A 21,149-nucleotide genomic window follows, 5' to 3' on the forward strand; every position below is an offset into this window, starting at 1 on the left:
GCGGGCCACATGCGGCCCGCCGAGGACATTTATCCAGCCCGCCGAGTGTTTTTGCCGCTGCTACCTGTCCTGCTTAGTAGCCGAATTGTTCAGTGTGCATAGGAATTTGTTCCTAGTTTTTTTAAACTATAGTCTGGCCCTCCAATGGTCTGAGGGACAGTGAACTGGCCCCCTGTTTAAAAAGTTTGAGGACCCCTGCTTTAGGGAAGCCTGATGTAATTTATTGTGGCCATGAGGAGAGGCCAGTAAGAGCACTAACCCGCAGGCTAAGATTGGCTTCTTGTTTGGTGAAAAGGAAAAGGCTGACTCATCTTTCTGGGGACCTGAAATCTCCATGCTGGGGCCTCTCCTAGACCTTACCTTCTATATGTCTTCCTTTGTATCTTTTTTGGGTGTAATGACTCTTTAGTCTAAGTACGGTGTAGTTCCCGTGAGACTCCGTGATTTGTTCTTGTGTATTATAGAAATGATATGTTTTAGCTTGGAAATCTTCAATGACTAGCACAGGTAGGAAGGGAAAAAGTTCTTAAGTTTTTAAAATAGTTTCACATACCCTTGGAAGAAATGGAATTAGACTGTTTTTCCGTGTTTTTATCTATAATTTTGGTATTAATTTTTTAAAGTTCTAATGATAATGATCAAATTTGCTACAGAATGACTACCAATGTTTAACATAATACTTAATAGATATTTTATCTTTATAAACTATTTTAATTCCAGCATCAGCTTTAATGAGGTATAGATAATAAAAACTCCATTTCAACGAAAGGAATTATAGTATGTGACTTCAAGCCTGGGTCCCTTAGGGCTGGCTTCAATTCTCAATGTTCCATTTGCTAACCACTTAGCTTAGGCAAGTTAACTAATTTTATTGTCTATTGTTGTATGACTGACTGCGTTTAGTGTCTTTAAACAATATGGATATGTAGGTCTCCCACAATGTCTGGAGATCAGTGATTTGGGTGTAGTTTAACTAGGTAGTTTTTGTTTAGGGCCTCTCCGGAGGTTGGTCAGGGTTGCAGTTAACCAAAGGCATGATGGGGACCGGAAGATCTGCTTCCCAAGCGGCTCACTCATAGGCCTGGGAAGTTGATGCTGGTTCTTGGAAGAAGGCTTTAGATTTAGACTTCTCCTGATGACGACTTAAACACTCGGATAATGTGGTTGTTGACTTCTCTTAGAGCAAGCAATCCAAAACCGAGATTCTGTTCTAAACTCCAAAGTAACCATAATCTCTTTATTAAGAGCAAGTCATGAATGTGACTGACGTTCATCAGGAATAGACGTAGGCTTCATTTTCTGGAGGGCTCTATCAAGTATGGCAAATACTTTAAAACTCCCTCACTTGTAAAAACAACAACAAGAGGAACTGCTCAGATTGCTTGCATACAGCTGTTCATCTCATGGAGTTTGGTTTCTTGCTTTGATGGTTTTGGATCGTGGTTTCATTGGGCACCTCAGGTACTTGGTGTAACATCATTTCCACGCTTCTCTTCCACATGCTGGCTTGTTGTATCAGGCCTGGGTTCTTAAAAGTTTGTAAACAATCATCCAAGGTGCAGTAATTGGTCTCGATGCACCTAGAGAGCCACAGAGGGAGGAGAGTCAGATACAGGATGAGGAGATGGAACAGGAGTCAATTGCATCCACGAACAATGACCTCCTTTTCTATGAGGCCACAAAAACTGGCAGGTGACAAACTACCATGATGGAATGTTTTGATCAAAGATTCCATAGAAGTTTTGTGGCTAAAAGGGAAGAAATGCAGTCAATATAAAATTCTAATGGAATCTAGATATTCTGAGGCCAGGAGGGCTGAATAAACTTCTGAAGTTATTACCCCCAGCTATTTTTTAAAATATAAACCAAAATATCTCCTGAAAGCTTCTAATCACAAATCGCACAATAGTGTATTCGGTTGGGTTCTCTAGAAAAGCAAAAACAATGACACGTGTGTACATATTTGTGTATACAAAGAGGTTCATATGAAAAAAAAATGGCTAACACAGTTGGGGAGATGGGTAATTCCAGTCCAGTTCAAGTCAGGTTTCTCCAATAGGAAGCAGGATGGCGAAACAGACACAGTGGAGGACGCAGGCTGGTGGATGCAGAGGTCAAAGTCGGCTGAATGAATCCACTGTTGGTAGTCAGCTGATGGCTCCTGGGGTGGGCAGGTGACACAACAGGAGATGGAGGAACCAGGTGCAAGATCCCGTAACTCCAGCAGAAGACAAAGGGCCAAAGAGGGTTGACTCTGCTCGGTCTCTGTGTCCTGTGCAAAAAAGCTTATGACACCAAAGGGGTGTCATCAGTAATCGATGCAACAAAATGTATAGATTGAGCTCTGCCTTTACCCTTACCCAGGAGTGTCTAGATGGCACAATCTATACCCATCACAAATATTTTAATGTAATTAGTAAAAAAAATGTCTGCCTGGTGCACTATGCTCCTTGTAAGAACTATCTATATGGATCAAATTGACAACAGCAACTCAGAACACTAGCTAGGAAGCTAATGGGAAAGTGAGTTTGCTAATGAGGGAGAAACAACTCATACATGGAGAGTGAATCGTGGTTGTACAACTTGGGAATTGTCATCATTGTTGCTGACTTATACATGTAGAAACTGCTGAATATGTATCTTCTTTCTACCTTTTCAACAATAGCGAAAACTAAATCATTAAAAATGGAAAATAATCCACCTCACTTAGTTTTCCTGTTAAATGGAGATAACAATAAGTCTTCCTGAGATTATAGATATTAAAGACTATCTCTTTAAAGCACTGAAACAATGCCTGTCAAATAATAAGTATTTAATACTGGTTAGGTCAGAACTTCTCAACCTTGGCAGCCCATTGGAATCACTTGGGAAGATTTGGGAAATCCCAGAGATCAAGACACACCCCAGACCAGTTACGTTATCACCTGTAGAGATGGGTCACAGGCGCCAATCTTTAATGCAGTGTCTTTCCAGCATACGCAGGGACTCCACCCAACCTCAGCTCTCACTCTTTGTTTTCTTGGTTTTAAGGATACAGGCCATTTAGTTTAAGTCCTTTCAATCTTTTTTAATCTGACTTTAAAATCTGCCTCTTAGCCTTTCTTTTTGACTTCTCTATCCCGGAAAAGAGTTATTAAAGAGTTACACAAGATAATTCTGCCTCCTGATGCAAAAGGAGGAAGGAAAAAGGAGAGAAGTGTTTTAATTTGGAATTAAGATTTCAGAATTCTTACTAGAATGGAAGTGAAACGAGCTTTTGATTGTGAATTCAGATGGTCAGTAACGGATGAACCAAACCTTCTATCCATTCTTCTGGAAAGATATTTCCATCGATTACCAGTTACCTAGAGTTTTCAATTTGGGGCAATCTTAATGGGAGAATAAGCCCACACATGTTTTTTGCTTAGATGTTATGTGCGCTGTCAGAGTTTTAAAAATAACTGGGTGATTGAGTCCTTCCTCTGAATTGTCGACCAGAAGGGAAAGCGTTAAGTTTGTTCTTTAGTGCTCAAATTGAAAACGGGAACGCCCTCTGACCAACAGGGAGCTGTTGTTACAGAAGTAGCACACTTGTACAAAAAGCCGGCAGGCACAGAAGAAAGTGGAATTGAGAGCGAAGAAGCCATTTCTAAATCAGATGGTTATCAAGGTATTGTGGGAAAGAACGGTAGTATTTGAGCTGGACTTGGTGCTTCCGCAGGTGCTTCTGCACTTCAGGCAGAGGACATCATATGAGCATGAACGGGCAGTTGAGGAAACACAGGCATGTAATCACAATAGTAAGCATCATGTCTGTGGGTGTGAACTGTAACGGAGTGTATGTTCTTTCAGTAAGTTATTAAACATTGGTGTGGCACAGTCCTGGGTATTTTTACTCTTAAAAAATTAATCGTTTACATTTCCTTGGACGTTTTCCTTTATTTAGATTATAGCACTTTAATTAAATTAACACATAAATATCATTTGTTGGCTTTTTCTTTTAATGAACTAGAGAGCTTTTGTAAAGAACCTGCCCACCTCTCTGGGCAGCCTTTTGGCTGCCCTCAAACATTTCCTAGAGGAAATCCATTTCAACTCAGTTGGCTCTTGTTTTTGATACTTGCTGCCATTTAGTAATGTATTATATCATGATTTTTAATTTAGACCTTATCTCATATTTTCTGCTTATGACAGGTGTGAAACTAAATCTGTTAAATTGCCCCTTCTGCTAAGCCACACATTTCTTCCCAGTGTTCTTAAATTAATCATTCATTTTACTTAAATTCACAATTAATAGTGATATTGTTTGACTGTTTAAATGTGCCTGTGTTTATTTGAAATGCCCTGGCGGAATAGTGGTTACTTGATGGTCTGCCAACTGCGAGGTCAGCAGTTTGATACCACCAGCCGCTCAGAGAAAGACAGGCTTTCGACTCCTGTAAAGAATTACAGTCTCGTGTGTTTATTAATTACATCCTGTCTTATAGGTTCACTGTGAGTCAGCATCGACTCCATTGCTGTGTTTGTTTGTTTGTTGGTTTGTGTTTATTTGTAAGAATGAGTGTGTATATTTTCTGATGTTAATCTTTTTTTTTCCACTGATATACTTTTCTATAAATATCTGTGGTTTTTAAATTTGCTCTAGCACATCCAACATTAACTATTTTCCTCAAAATTATCAAATAACTAATCAATTATTTATTTCTATGTGATTCCACTTGGGTCATTCTTTCTTCTACTCCCAACTAAGTTGGCTTCAGCTCTGATCCTGATCATTCCCTGGCAGCCTCTTTCTCAGGACTTGCTGTTTCCAGGGTCCTATGTCTTCTTCCTAGAGGAGCCCTGGTGGTGCAGTGATTGGCAGCTGGACCCACCAGTTGCGTCAGGGGATAAAATGGTCTGCTTCCTTCGAGATTTGTAGCTTGGAAACACTTTATGGAACATTCCTTCTCTGCCTGCAGGGTCACTCTGAGTCAGAATCACCTCGGCAGCGATGGGTTTAGTTTGGATTTTTATGTCTTCCACCTTTTTGGGTTATTCCCTCACTTTTTCTGAAGCAAACCCTGCAGTAGCTTTTGAAGGATGGTCTCATGGAAGGGATGTTTTAGTCATTTTCTGTCTAACAAATCTTTATTTTATCTTAACATTTGGATGATAGTTGGACTAGGGGTAGAGTTGTATTGGAAAATCACCTGTGGGAATTTAGCAGGCAGGGCTCCACTGCCAGCAGTGTCTCATGATGTCCTTGAGAGACCATTGGTGTCATCGTCTTCTTCCTTGGCTTCTCACATCTTCATTTCTTCTGGAATATTTTAGGATCTTCTCATCATTCCTAATTTTCTGAAAATTCACAATCTATCCCTTCATATGAATCTTTAATCTGCATCTCAGATACTCAGTGAACTCCTTCAACTTATAAAACTGCCTTTTCATCTAAATTTATTTCTTGCATGATTTAAAAAATAAAACTTTTAATTATTGTGTGTCTGAAAATTTTTCAACTTTATTTTCACATTTTTAATATATATATATATATATAGTTATATATATATATATGATTTTATTGGGGGTGCTTACAGCTCTTATAACAATCCATACATCCATTGTGTCAAACACATTTGTACATATGTTGCTATCATCCTTTTCAAAATATTTTCTTTCTTCTTGAGACTTTGTATCAACCCCTCATTTATTTCCTCCCTCTCCTCCCCTCCTTCCCTAATGAACCATTGATAAATTATAAATTATTATTATATTCATATCTTACACTGTGCACTGTCTCCTTTCACCGATCTTTCTGTTGTTTGTCATTTGTGGGTGGGGGACGGTTAATACATGGTTCATTGAGAGTGGTTCTCCCATTATCCCCGCACCTTCCCCCTACCCTTATGGTATCACTACTTCCATTATTGTCCCTGAGGATTCTGTCCTGGATTCTGTGTGTCGAGAGCTCTTATTTATACCAGTGTGCATGCTCTGGTCTAGCTGGATTTGTAAGGTAGAACTGGGGTCATGATAGTGGGGGAGTGAGGAAGCATTAAAGAACTAGAGGGATGCTTTATGTTTTGTTGGTGCTATACTGTACCCTGGCTGGCTTGTCCTTTCCTTTTGACCTTTCTGTGAGGGGATATCCAATTGTCTACAGATAAGCTTTGGGTCTCCACTCCGACACCCCCTTGTTCACATTATATGATTGTTTGTTTTGGGTCTTCTGATGCCTGATACCTGATCCCACTGAGAACTCATGATCTCACAGGCTGGTGTGCTTCTTCCATTTGGGCTTTGTTGCTTCCTTGCTAAATGGCCGCTTGTTTAATGCTTATTTAACTTCAAGACCCCAGATACAATATCTTCTAACAGCCGGGTACCATCATCTTTCTTTCCCACATTTGCTTTTGCACCCATTTAGACTTTAGGGGGTGTGTCAAGAAGGTGAGCATCACAGAATGCCAGGTTGTTAAAACAAAGTGTTTTTGCATTGAAGGAGGGCTTGAGTAGAGGCCCAATGTCCATCTGCCAGTTTAATACTTAACACATAAATATATGTACATATATCTGTGTCCCTATCATTATAAATACATATATTTACATATGTACATGCCTGTATTTATACCTCTATAAATGTCCTTTGCCTCCTGGTTCTTTCCTCTATTTCCTTTTACGTTCCTCGTATACTACTGTCTTGTTTAGCCTTCATTCAACTTTCAGTAATTCCTCTTGGCTAAGCTTTTATATTTTTAATATCCAATCTATAGTGCTCTGTCTTCCTTTTCTTAAGCATCCTATTCTGGTTTTAGGGCATTTTAAGAAGTCCTGGTGGCACTGTAGGCTAGGTGTTTAGTTGTTAACAGCATAGTTGGTGACTAAAGGGCGCCAGTTACTCCATGGAAGAAAAATGAGGCTGGCTGCTCCTGTCAAGATTTACAGACTTGGAAACCCAGTATAAGGTCTTACAGGCACCCTGATGGCATAGTGGGCTATGCTTGAGACTTCTCATCACACGGTCAACAATTCAAAGTGGCCAGCCAAGCCAAGGGAGAAGAAGGAGGCTTTCTTCTCTGGTAAAGAGGTACAGTCTCTGAAACCCACAGGGGCAGTTCTGCCCTGCCCGTTAGGGTCACTATGAGCCAGAATTGACTCGATGCCAGTAAGTGAATGAGAGTGTGAGTTGGAATCAACTTGATGGCAATGGGTTTGGTTTATTCTGACCTCTTTGAAAATAATAGCAGATGGATTAAAAAATTCTTCCGTTGTTGGTTTCTGGATTTTCTTTTTTGTCTCTATTTATTCAAATACATTATGACTCTTGGCTATTTTTATTTCAGAATACTTTGTAAGTTGGAACTGAGGCCTGCCTAGGGGTGAACTTTATGGGAGGACAATTAAGTCGTGGAAAGTAAGAATCTAGCTATCCATGTGGGGTACTGCAGATGCCAGTATGGGGACATACTGTTTCTCTTCTTCACCCAGCTCCTCAGGAGGAGGGGAGGAGGGACGTGGGCAGGGTGTTGATGGGCCCTTTGTTTCCTTGCAGACTTTCACTAATCTTCACCTTTTAAATTCGTCCTTCACTCTAGCCCGAACTACCCCAGGAGAATAACTAGAAAAGGGGCATCTAGAAGTTCGTGGAAAATTCCATGATCATTTAATTCCGTTTTTCCACAACGTTTTTGAAGTGCCTTAGTATTAAGAGACAAAGCATCAGTCCTCCTGCATGAATGTTTCGCCAAGATTCAAGTGGACGACTGGCTGCCTGGAACCTAACCACCTATTTGTAAGCTTATCAGTTGGCTTGTTTTCAATCACTCTATAAATGCCTTTGAAATCTCATCTACTCTGTCTCTCTGTTCTTCTTGTCCTTGAGTACTTATAATTATTTTACTGACATTTCAGTAGCATTTTAGGAAGAAGACTAGATAAAGTCATGTGATCAATCCATCAAATAAGTGGGAGTTTTCATATGCCTTTTTTTCCCTCCATGTTTGATTTTATATGGAATGGTATTTGATAATAGCAGCTGTGCAAACAAAAGGTGAGAGAGTTAAGTGCCCGTGAATTTCAGCTTATGAGCATTGGCACCCTTCGATAATTTGGATAATGGATAATCTCTCCATTTTTGAACTTCCAACCTTTCAGTTGACAGCTGACTGTGTTAACTGTTTGCAGCCCCTCAGGACTCCTTAGATTCTAAAGCTGCCATAAGAAAATACCACAAGGGGGATGGTTTCACAGAACAGAAATGTAATTTCCCACACTTTAGATGGCCCCGAGTCCCAGTTCAGCATGTGGCTGAAGTGGAAGGCCCTCTTTGTGCATTTTATTTTCTCTTAGCTGATGGAAATCTTTAATGTTCCAGGCCTTGTAGCTCCATCTGCCTCCATCATCACCCAGGACCCCTTCCTCCGTGTCTGTGTCTTCTGTTCTTTTTATAAGACTTTTCTCAGTAGTGATTATATTACGATACACCTCACTCTGGTGTGACTCTAGTGTCACTCTGAGGGGGGATAGAGTCAAGCTATAATAGATATGATAGGTATTACTCTCTTGCACAAGCACCTTGAGTTCTGTCTTTCTTCATCACATGGGATGGTCAACAGATAAAGCGGTGTCTTTTTGTATTCTTTGTATTTGCTGAGTGGTTTTGCCTGGCAAATGCAATATTGGCCAAATACTCATGAAATGATCAGTCTTTGGATAATACAAGCCCCGTAGGGAACATCTGACATTCTCATTTCCTTGGGTGAATCCTTTTTTGCTGAGAAGTTTCTTCTTCTTCTATTTCTTCCTCTTCCTCTTCTTCTGCTTGTTGGTCAGAATTTTCTGTTTCTATGAAAAACAGAATCCTTATATTAAACTTCAAATTTTATCTAATTTCCATTTTCACAGTACCCTTTTAGGTTTTCTGTAAAACAGTACAAATCACATAAGCATCTGTGTGTGTGTGTGTGTGTGTGTACCCACCATCTGCCTGTGCCAAAAGGCAGTCAACCAGTAATACTGCACAACCACTGTGGAAAGCAGTATGCAAATTCCTCAAATAGCTGGGGATGGAAGTACCATATGGCCAGCAATCTCTTGACTCAGTATGCACCCTAAGAAAATAAGGAGTAAAGCATGAGCAGATCTAGGTGCACCCATGTTCATGGCAGCATTATGCACAATAGCAAGAAGATGGCAGCAACCTCAATGCCCGTCACTGAAAGAATGGGTCAATAAACTTTGGTACATAGACACAATGGCAAACTAAAGAATAACGATGAAACTGTGAGACACCTCTTGACATGAATAGCTTTGGAGAACATTATGCGGAGTGAAGTTAACCAATCACAAAAGGACAAGTATTGTATGGAACCGTTATTAATAAAGAGAAAATCAAGAGATAGGGGAGAAGGAGGTGAAGAGAAGGGGAAGCGATAGGCTAGAGTGTGTCCTTATTGTTCTTAGGTGCCTTTGAGTCGCTTCGGACCCATAGTGACTTTTTGCACAATAGTCAGAGCAAAGCACTGCCCAGCCCTGCACCATCCTCACAGTTGTTCCCAGACTTGAGCCCATAGTTGCAGCCAAGGGGCCAATCCATTTCTTTGAAGAATGACATGGATTTCTTTCTTGCTCTTTTTTTGCTGCCCCTCTAACAAACATGATGTCCTTCTCCAGAGACCATAAGGTCAGTACCTCGAACCCACCAGCTATTCGGTAGGAGAAAGATGAGGCTTTCTGCTCCCAGAAAGATTTGCGGCATTAATAACCCATGGGGCAGTTCTCTGTCCTCAGACTTGCTAGGAGTCAGAATTGACTAATGGCAGTGAGTTTGGTCTGGGCTTATGATCTCTAATACTGTAGATCTTCATCAAAGTAGATGATCCTTTGTTTGCTGAGTATGCACATAAATATTTTCCTATTGTGGCCTTTGGCACAGGCAGATAGAGCGAAGTAGTGGGTAGGGCTAGATAAACCTGAAATGGAAAGTCCTGACTGAGTTGTTTTGTGTAACAATCTAGAAGTCTGCCTGTGCTGGTGTACATTTGTTGAAATCTCCCATTTACTATTGCCTTTTCAGCTATTTGCTTTATCGCCGAGTATTTATTCTGTTTCACAATGCCATGATTGTCATTTAGTGAGGTACTAGAAAGATGAACATGGTTAAGGGCCTGACTGCTAGTGGACGGTTGGCAGTTCTAACTTACTTAGTGCCTATAAAGGACAACCTGACCCTCCGCTTCCAAAAGGTCACAATGAAAGCCCTAGGCAGCGCAGGTTTCGGCTCTGCCACCCGTGGGGTTTCCAGGAGCAGACGTGACTCCACCGCAGCTGGTGAGGAAGAAACCCTGTGAACCCTGTCATCTTCAATGGAAAGGTCTCACCTGGTTCTCTTTTCCCTCAACTTTCAAGCCAATAGCAATCTTGCTTGACACAAGGGATGGATGGATGGATTGTGATAAGAGTTGCATGAGCCCCCAGTAAAATGATTTTTTTAAATCTTAAAAAATATATTAAAAAAATAAGATTTTTAAAAATATATAACAGCTTTATTGATAGATTAGGAGAAAGCTAGGCATTCTACTACCAGCAAAATGTATAGTTTTCAAAACCCACAGTGGCAGGTTTACTCTGTCTTATTGGGTAGCTGTGAGTTTAGAGTTTTGTTTTATTGTTACATAATAACACACCATAAAATCCGCCCTTTTGGTAACATTCAGTGGTTCTTAGTGTATGTAAAGAGTTTTACAGCCACCAATACTTTGAAGAGACTTTTACCACCCCAGAAAAACAACTCATGTCCATTAAGAATCACTACCCATTCCTTCTTTCTCCCAGCCCTAAGGTATACTCTTAATTTGTTTTTTTGTCTCTAAGGAGCCCTGGTGGCATAGTGGTTACATGCTGGGCTGCTAACCACAAGGTCAGCAGTTGGAAACTATGAGCCACTTCACTGGCGAAAGGTGAGGCTTTCTAATCCCATAGAAGGCCTCAGGAACAGTCCTCTCCTGCCCTATAGGGTCCATGTGAGTCACAATAGACTCAAAGGCAGTAAGGTTTTTGAAATGTATTTAGCTAGGCAGTGCTCACAGTTTGGTAGTGGGTTATGCATTGAACTGCTCACTGCAATATGATGTCCATTTAGTGCGCCAGACCCTGTGGCAGCCCATCCGTCAGTGGCAGTTCTGTGATCTTCCACCAGCTTCTGCCCTTCAGGCACAGCCCTTCATTAGATGGACTTAGTCTTCCCTCTCTTGCTGATCTCGGCATTTTTTACACCTATTTTCTAGCACTTGCCATCTAAACACTGTGGTTTCAGTGTGCAGCAGAAGCCCCATAAACTTGTGGCAATGCTTCAATTATTTGGGAAGATGTCCACTTGAATTTTGTTAAAAATTCGGTATTAGCTCTGAGCTCAAATGGTTTTTTCCCCGAGTCACAAAAAGTATCCTTTTTTTAAGGCGTCTTAATGAGACTAAATCATGTGTTACTGAGCACACCTGTCTGCAGCCTTTCACTGAAGGCAGATGTGTGTAAACCCTTTTTGTTTAGAATAAACTCGTGCATGTATGAAGTAGGACCCTAATAGCAGTACTTTCTCACTACCCCTTGTCCATTTTGTATTAATAGAAAATCAACTCACATAAAATAAATATCAAAAATATGTTTTAAGAGTATCAGTTTTAAGAGCTACCAAAGGATTGGTTGCTAGCCACATTTACTTTCTACCTTAATGCAAAGCACTATCCCGAACACCTGCTTTACTAAAACAGACTTGCTCAACCTCTTGCACTGAATCCCCAAACAATTGTTGGCCTTGAAGGGCAAACGAAGGCACATACAAAACAGGCCTAACGAAGGCTAGTCATGATGCTTTAGCTTCTGTGTGCCCTGACTTAAGGAATGTGCTAGAACTCACAGGCAACATTCAGGATGAGAGGGTTGATTAAGGAAGTTAACAAATTGTTATGTCAGTGATAAAGGCTCAGGGTAGTTGTTTACCAAGACGTGTCACAAAGTTTTAGGCCTGCTAATGAATGCCCAAGAAGGCATACCACTCTGCTGTCAACCTGAACCGGAAAGCATTCAGCTCCAGGTCTGGGTGTCATCAAGCTCACCTGACTGAATTAAGTGCCCAGAGCCACCCCACTTCTGAAGCCAGACTCCTGCACAAAAGCACTCAACTTGCTCTGTGGACTGAGAAAGCGAACATTCTGTTTGCGAGGCTGCTATTCCTCTGAAGTTGTAGCTGCCTTCTGGATCCAGGAGGATCTCGGGACTAGAGGACAAGCTCCACTCCTGGCTCTTGTTGATAAGGACCTCCCTCCTCCTGCTTCTCCGAGGGCTCATTTTATACACAGCAGGATACACTCCAGGGAATCCTGTTTGCAATCACTCACACATGAATCCGATCAATATCTTTCCCCATCTTCTTTCCAGGTCCACTTAGGGAAAGGTGGTTTGGTGAGAGTTAAGAGATTTTTTTTCTAGAAGAGCCACATTGAACAATTCACTGCCCTTGCAATGTGACCCCAAACTACTCATACAGGTGAGTTCGTAATCAAAAGCGTTTGGGGAACAGAAACAAAGCCAAGCCCTGCTAGTAAAAAAATCATTGGTTGACACTGAAGCTGTAGACTAATTATACTTTGCCCATTTCCTGCAGCACTAGTTTTATGGAGAAGGGTTAGTTTTATTAGCTGTGATGATGCAAGCCGTGTTCAAGATTAGAATATTTTATTATAGGAGGCTCCTCTGTGTATGTGTTAAAGCTGCTCTCTCCAGCCTCCTGTGGACTTCCATTCCCTCGTAAACAAGCTCTACAGATGTTAAATGCTTGTATCAAAAATGTAGTACCAGGTATGGGCTCTCAGTTTTAAAAATTAGGTAGAAGGTTTTATGATTTTAAAAAATATTTTGATCCACCTCACCCCTTTTCAACAGGCAAGCCTTCAGTACCCATTGAGTGCCCACCAAAGACATACATTTGTTGACTTGCTATTTAGGGGTCACCAGGAGTTAATTTTTGCTTATTGGACTGAAATGTAAACTATCACTTGATTTAGTTTTGCTTTGCTTTGTTTTCTTCAGGCTTATGCCTTTAACATACTGGTTCATTTTGGTAGCATGGATGTTAATGCAGTGAATTTGGCAATAAATATACCTCTGCATCATGCAGCAGAATCTAATTGGAATGAATAGAATTGCCATTTCATTAATGCCTAAGAATAGGCTATCATTGATTCATTTTTATTAGTCACTTTATCATCCTGCCTTTGTGAAAGTTGTCAGAGGCCACAGAGAACTTTGTCTCAGCCAAAGGTTGCAAGAGAGCTGTAAAAAACGTCATCTTGACTTTTACATGAAAACACACCAATGCCAATAACCAACAGATGTAGTTAAAACTGTTGTCTACGTAGGTAAAGCGACTTTTCGGGGACTCATGTGGAATGAAATATAGATGGAAAATGCAGTGTAGCTGGCTTTGTATGATTTTAATTCTTCTGTAAATTCATATATTGTATGAAATATAATTCTAATTTTATTTGTCTTCGTGTATTCCCAAAATATTTCGTACCAACATTCTTGTTGGCTTTAATTAAAATGTGGGTTCCCTCTTTCTCCAAGGCACAGAAGCTATAACCTATCATAATTAAATGAAGATTTCTACCACAAACCAGTTTTGTTTTTTTTTATGAATCATTTTATTGGGGCTGAAACCAGTTTTGTTTATTTGTGAGCTCAGAAAACGTTCCCTAAATGGATGTATAAGGCACTGTGAAGTACTCTGGTATACTGAAACTATAAATAGCTAACAATTTTTAAATGCAGTGATCCAATCAGGTGCTTTGAGGTCCCACTGCCCAGAATGAATTGCAATGCAGTTTCTCGGTAGCAGTATGAACCTGAACAAGTAAATTAATTTCTCTGGGTTTCAATCCAGTCATCTCTAAATGGCAATATATTTGTTTTAAATTCTATGATAACATATTTCAAATTTAATGACTTGAAACAACACAACTTTATTATCTCAAGTTCTGTGGGTGAGAAGCCTGAGGAAACTCAGCTGGTTTCTGGACTCCAGATGTCCCAAAGCCACTATCAAGGTATCAGTCAGTCTAGACTCCTGTCTGAATGCTTTGAGGAAGGTGGCTTCCAAGCTTATCGAAGGGCAGAATGGAATTCCAGGTGGCATACCATGTCGTTGTTAGGCACCTCAAGTTGGTTCCGACTCATTGTGACCCAGGTACAACAGAAGAACTTTGGACGAGTCTTTTCACAACCATTGTTGTGATTGACCACATTGTTTGACCACATCGCTGTGTTTGACCAGGTGTAGCTGCCGTCAGCCCAGGCCGAGTGTTTATTTCAGTGACTCTACTTTACCACACTTGGGGTCCATCTCTAGGCACTGATCTCTCCTGATGATGTGTTCAAAGTATCTGAGCTTCAGCCTCAGTCATTTTTCTAAAGAATATCCTGGCTGTACTTTTTCTAATAGATGTGTATTTTCTAATAGCAGTCTATGATATATTTAATATTCTCCACTAACACCATACCTCATAGGTATCAGTTCTTTGGTCCTCTTATGAATTGTCCAGCTTTCAGCCACATGGGCGGCCATCGACAGTGCCATGGTGAGGCAGGGACACTGCCCATCAATATGCCTGGGGTATTCCCTCATTTTGGAGGGAGTTCTCTGCTGTATCATGGACAAGATTAAGTTGGGATTGAATTCTGACCCTAGTAGACGGTGTGAACCAAGTCATGCCTTTGTTTCCTTGGGGATGTGGATTGTTGAAAGACAAAACACACTCCTCTTTCCAAGCCCTGCTTCTGTGAGGAAGAGCCATGTGGAACGCAGAAATCCCAGGCCCACCAGAAAAAGCGCACCTTCAAGATCTCTGTCTGACGTGGCACAGGCCGAAAGCAGAGGCACGAGGGCCTATGGCCGAGACTATAGGACAACCCAGTGCGGTCAGGCCGAGACTAGCTAGCGGCCGAGGCAAAGAAACCTTGAGACAGAACAGAGAAGCAGTGCTAAGACGATGAGACTGTGAGGCAGAGGGTCAGTGTAGTTTCCAGGCCTGCATAGTGGAAGCCTGGATAGAAAGCTGAGGACCAGACTTGGCTGCTGGCCGAGGAGAAATGTTGTTGCCCAATGATGCTCTCTTTGCTGTTAACCAATCCTGATCGGTGGTAACCTATTAACTTCCTTCGTAAATCCCTTTAAATGTGAGTACTGTCTGTGAGTTCCCTGTTTGCATTGCAACAAATGAGCAAACCCAGTTTAGAAGTGGAGTACTGCGGGAGGAGTGGTGATGTCAGACTAGGGAACAGAAGAAAAGAGAGTGAAGAAGTCGTGTCTGCCCCCTGCATCCTGGGGATAGAGAAGACAGAGGAGATCAGATCACACACACACACACACACACACACACACACACACACACACCAACCCACACACACGCCAACCACCACCACCCCACCTCCCTCCCTCCCTGGAAGCCGTTTACTGCACACGGGTGTGGGTCAGGTGCATCTTCATCCTCAAAGTGAAGGAAGATGTCTTTTAGCTTCTGGGGGCTACTCATGCTTACAACCTTCCTTCATCTTTAAAGTGGGCAGCGCTCCATTGTTCTCTCTGATGGATTAACAAGCTTTTATAAATTCTTTTGTGAGACTAAAGATCCGCTTCAATAAATCTGGAACTGTTCGGCTAAATATTTTAATTGTTTTAATGACTGACTTCATGGCTTTGAGATATAAGTTGGTTGAGGTCAGCAGTTTGCCTGTTCTTAGTATTAATATTTTTTTTCTGCCCTCGAGTCTAAAAACTTAAGCATGGTATTACCTCATTGCCTTTAAAAGCAAGGCATGTGACAAGCACTCGGATAAATGTCTAGATTACAGAGTAGAGTGCTGCCCTTATCCTAGTGTGATATAGATGTGGCATTGCTTAACCTTTTCTGTAATGTGCATAACCATAACCTTTTCTGTAATGAGAAAAAATATTGGTCACGTGGTTCAGTGTTTGCAACAATCTGGAACGGAAGGTTTTATGATGGAATCTTTATTTGCTAAGTAGTTTTCGCTGTACATTCTGCTAGTTGTGTGCTTCTGACGGTTAGCTTGAGATATGGGCATGGTTTAAATAACAAACAAAAGAAGACTTGAATCATGTGAAGTGACACTTTACTTTTCTCTAATGAAAATTGTTTTTATTCCAATTCTTATTAGTTTTCTTAAAAACTCGGAATGATCAATTATGTGTTAGGCTGAATTGTTTAGAAAAACAAACTTAGTGTGGATTGTTTAGAAAAATAAATTTAGTGACATTCATCTCTACATAGGAAAGAACTTTATCTCAAGAAGTCATCTTATATCAGGCAGCATTCCAGCCCGGTCCAACTCCAGTCCACAAGTCCAGTGCTGGCCTGGGCCCTCGTCAGACTCACAGAGCTGCTGGCCCAGGGTGCCGAAAAGTGAAGTGGGATGCAGGGAGATCACTGGTAGTGGGTGCAGGGTCGTGTGGTTCCAAGGTTGATGGGCACTGGCAGCACTCATGTTCAGGTGGCCTACATGGGGCCACCCCTGGAGGCAGGCAGAGTCCCAACAAGCAGGAAGGGGGAGGGGCAGAGAGAGAGGGGCCGGGAGTTCCTAGTTTCTCCCTTATAAAAAGGCCATATCCCAAAGGAGGCATCAGTCTGTGGCCTGATTAACGGTTAGATTCCATTCCTACACTTTCATGCAAATTCAAATTGATGTAAAATCTTAACTCTCATGGATTATAACAATTTATTGTAACGTTTATCCCAATTTAATTATTAAAATAACTTCCCATTCAAAACTGAACTATTTTAATAAATCTGCAGAGGTACATTTGTCTGTATTTCTGAGATCCTTCGGGGGAGTTGCATTTCAGAGTATCCTTACTGTAGCCCTACAATGAGTCATTTCTTAGCATATTAAATATTCTCTGTAAATCTGATTCTTACGTAACAGTCCAACTAGTTCTATACATAGGCTGTTATTTCACCTTAAAATGTACCCCCAAAATCCATTTTCTCATTGCGATTGATTTGATTCTGACTCATAATAACCCAGGCGTATCAAAATAAAACTGTTTTCCGTAGGATTTTCTGTGGCTCTTTTTCCATAAGTAGATACTAAGGTCTTTCTCCCAAAGCACCTATACGTGGATTCAAACCTCCAACCTTGTTAACAGATGAGCATGTGAAACATTTACACTCCCCAATAGATTTCTCTGACTCCTTTATTAGTTTGTCCTCCTTATTTTCTGTGTATCTTAAAAATGTGTATCAATGGACCAAAGCTATTTCTTGATCATTTTTTATATAGCAACCCATTGAGGTACTTAAATACGTTTTAAATTTTAATATCCATACATGAACGGTCATACATTTTGCCAATTTGTGGGATTTTCTTTTTCTTTATCTACCAGCAAACATAGTTTTCAGGTAATTAGCCTGAAAACTTTATTTATAATCACAATCAGCACCTCAACTCAAAGCCAATAGTCTCAATTGCCATTAAGCCTGTTATTACATTTATTGTTTAATCTCTTACCTCTTAATTTTCTTACCTCTTAACTTTCATGATGCTTAGAACTGTGCCTGGCACTGAATAAATATTTGTTGAATAAATATCCATTGAATGAACATTTCATGAATGTGTTTTCCTACTTAAAGTGTACAAGCCATCCACAAACAGAGTATCTAGGATCTGCTGACATTTTACCGTTTACAGTATCCTGGTCCAGGCCTTCGACCTTTCTCTCCAACGCCATCATGATAATCTCCTGACTACTTTCTTGTTTTCAATGTTGCCTCCTACAGTCTAATCTCAGTACATTGCTTCAAGGTCCTTTTGCATCAACAGTTATATCTGAAGACCCTCATTCAGAGAGAGAAAAAAACAAAACAAAAACTATGGCTTATATTCAGATAGTCTGTTCCTCCCCTCATTATCTCCTGATTTTGTCTTCTTCCACTCTTCCCCCTCTCTCATCACTTGGAAGCCCAGTTTCAAGGCCTCTCCCTCAGGGCCTTTGTACTTTCTGTGTCTTCTGCCAAGAACCCGTTTCCTCTAGTCCTTCAGCTCTCTGCACCACTGCCACCAGGATAGGCCTTCTGTGACCTTGGTGGATGAAATAACACACCTTTACTCGCGGTTACCTGGCTTTATGTCGCCCCATAGCACTTCCTACAATTTGACATGACATTTAATTTTTTATTATTATCTCTTCCCCTTATTAGAATATATGTTTCAAAAAAGAGTGGACTTTATTTTATTCAGTGATAGATCCCTAGTTTAGGAACCCTGGTGGCATAGTGGATTATGCATTGGGTTCCTAATTGAGAGGTTAGCCATTTGAAACCATCAGTAGCTCTGAGGGAGAAAAATGAGGCTTTCTACTCTCATAAAGAGTTACGATCTTAGAAACCCACAGGTACAGTTCTTCTCTGTTCTATAAGGTGAGTATATCCCCAGCTTTAGAGAATGTCAGACAGAGAACATGTGTAATAAATAAGACAAAAAGTGTTTGGTAAATGCATACACCAAAACAAGAGCATTGCTACCTCTCTTTTCTCATGAGACTTTGAGAGAGCCATTGAAATTGCCAATGCAAGACATAAAAAAAAATGAAGACTTCTTTATAGTTAGGTATATGTAATGCAAAAACACCCAATATAAACAGTAGCAAGTGAATTGCTATGAACTGTGCTTCTCCCAAGGCATTTTTTTTTAATGGGCACATTTTTAAATAATCATTTTATTGGGGCTCTTACAACTCTTGTTACAATTCCTACATCAATTGTATCCAACATATTCTTACATATATTCTATTGTTCTTTTCTAGACATTTACTTTCCATTGAGCCCTTTTTTTCCCTCTCCACCCCCAACCCTTGTGGTCTCTTGATAGATGGTAGATTGTTAATTATTTTCAAATCTCACACCGACCGCTGTCTCCCCCTCTGGTTTCTGTTGTTCTTCCCCATGGCTGGGGGTGTGTGGTTATGTGCCCTTCATTGCGATCGATCGGTGACCCCCTCCCTCCCCACCTCTCCACCCTTCCCCCTGCTGTTTTGGTATCTCTGTTCCCCTTCCTCTTCCTGGGTTCCATGTGTTGTGAGTGTTATCTCTTGCTCACACCTATGGACATGCTCCCGTCTAGTCTAGATTGGGAAGCGGCACTGGGGTCATGATAGCAGCAGGGTGAGAAGGCCTCCAGGGAACAGAGGTATAGTGCGTGACCCATTAGTGCTCTCCTGCACCCTGATTGACTCACAACCTCCCTGCGACCCCTCAGTTGGTGGATGTTCCATTGTCCATTGATGGCTTTGGGTCTCTGCTCCAACCCCCCTGCATTCTCAAAAATGCATTTTTGTTTGTTTGCTGTTTGCTGTGAGTCTCCTGATGCCCATTGCCCGGTCTCGATGACACCTCATGATCACACCATCTGGTGTGCTTCTTCCATGTGGGCGCGTTGTTACCGTTCCCACACATCAGTGCTTCTGTAAAAGCTCCTGTAGAGGTGTTGAAGAATTAGTGTTCTCACTTGCGGGAAGTCAATTGTAGGATGACTGCAGGCTCGCGTTACTGGTTCTATTTCCCACATATTCCTGAACTATCAGTGCAAGTGGCAGATGCAACGTTTGTTGTTAGGTGCATTCCAGCTCCAAATGACTGAATAGTCAGCAGAAGGAAGCATCGCTCTCTTCTGCACCCTCTTCACAAGTGTCACTGTTCAAGCCTGTTGTTACAGCCACTGTTTCAATGCAGTGTTTCCTGAGGGCCCTCCTCTTTTTCACGGGCTCTCCGCAGGCACTGGGTTCACCTGACAACATGTCCAAAGTATGTGAAACGAATCCTCACCTTCTTTTCCAAGGACATTCTGGCTGTACTTCTAACACAGATGATTCACATATAATTAATAAGTATGGAAAGAGATCAGAAGACGTGCCAGGCTAGTGAGTGAATCAATGAACCTCCCTCCCATTATAGGAAACACATTCTTTTTGGGAGGAGAAAGATATAATATATTTTTTATTTCAACACTTTTGCATTTTGAGAACATACTCAATGAATCATGCAGTCTGGCCATAAACAATTTGATGTCATCTTGTTAAACTTGAAATTCTCCAAACATTTCTCTCTCTTCCTATTACTTGCATTTTTTCTTCTGGAAATTTTATTTACTAAAATTTATATAATAAATTTCAAAATTTAGAAGTAATTGATGAGTGCTTCTTTTTCAAAGCTGCTATTGTCTTCAATATATAGACATTTTGAGAATGTGTTTATTTGATCTAATATTGTTTTCCCTTGCCAGCCTTAGTGTTTAAGGTCTGACTTCAGACCCAGAAAGCTTATTATCAAAGTTGGTGAAATGTTGTTGCTTGTATCTTCCAATGCTGGGAATTCTGACCACAATATGAAACAGAATGCACACACCCATAAAAACAGCCAGATTTATTTTGAGAGGTCGCTGTTATGTGCCATAGACTCAGCTCCAACTAATACCAACTCTGTGTACAACAGAATACAGCACTGCCTGGTCGGTCCTGCACCACCCTCGCAATGATCGTGCGTGACTCAATTGTTGCAGCTACTATGGCAACCCATCTCCTTGAGAGTCTCCTCTTTTTCAGTGACCCTCTGCCAAGCATGACGTCCTGAAGGGACTGGTCTCTCCTGATAATATGTCTAAAGTAAATGAGACAAAATTGTGCTATTCTCTATTCTAAGAAACATTCTGGTTAAATCACCTTTGATGACTTTCGATCTTCTTAGTTTCTTATTTTGTGCATTCCATATATTTTTGTTTATTTTTCCCAACAGGTTTATTGGCATGTAATTAGCATCCAATTCAATATTTCGGTCACATCAAGAAGAGTTGTACAATCACCACCACAATTAGTTTTAGAACATTTTCTTAATTCTTGTACTCTTCATGATTAGTTCCCCTTTTCTCCCAACCTCCCCTGAGATATTGAACTCATTTTATTCAATGAAAAATGCCTATAGTTTTCAGGAAAAATGCACATGGTTTTCTTTTAGATGAGATAAACACTCTGGAGGAGAAAACAATGGCACCAATGATTCCAGAGGGACATGGGAGAGGGGGAGGTGGGGGAAAGGAAGTGGTGTTAACAAACCCAGGGACAA

General features: G+C 40.9%; 1 protein-coding gene across 1 annotated transcript in view; it reads left to right on the forward strand.

Annotated features, from left to right (window-relative positions):
• Positions 1-21,149, forward strand: part of FAM13A (family with sequence similarity 13 member A) — a 302,687-nt gene that overhangs the window by 38,379 nt on the left and 243,159 nt on the right. The gene's annotated exons all lie outside the window — the stretch shown is intronic.

The sequence above is a fragment of the Echinops telfairi genome, unplaced genomic scaffold, assembly GCF_000313985.2.
Source record: "Echinops telfairi isolate 266 unplaced genomic scaffold, ASM31398v2 ScPeMD7_7468;HRSCAF=8506_0, whole genome shotgun sequence".
In the NCBI taxonomy this organism is placed as follows: domain Eukaryota; kingdom Metazoa; phylum Chordata; class Mammalia; order Afrosoricida; family Tenrecidae; genus Echinops; species Echinops telfairi.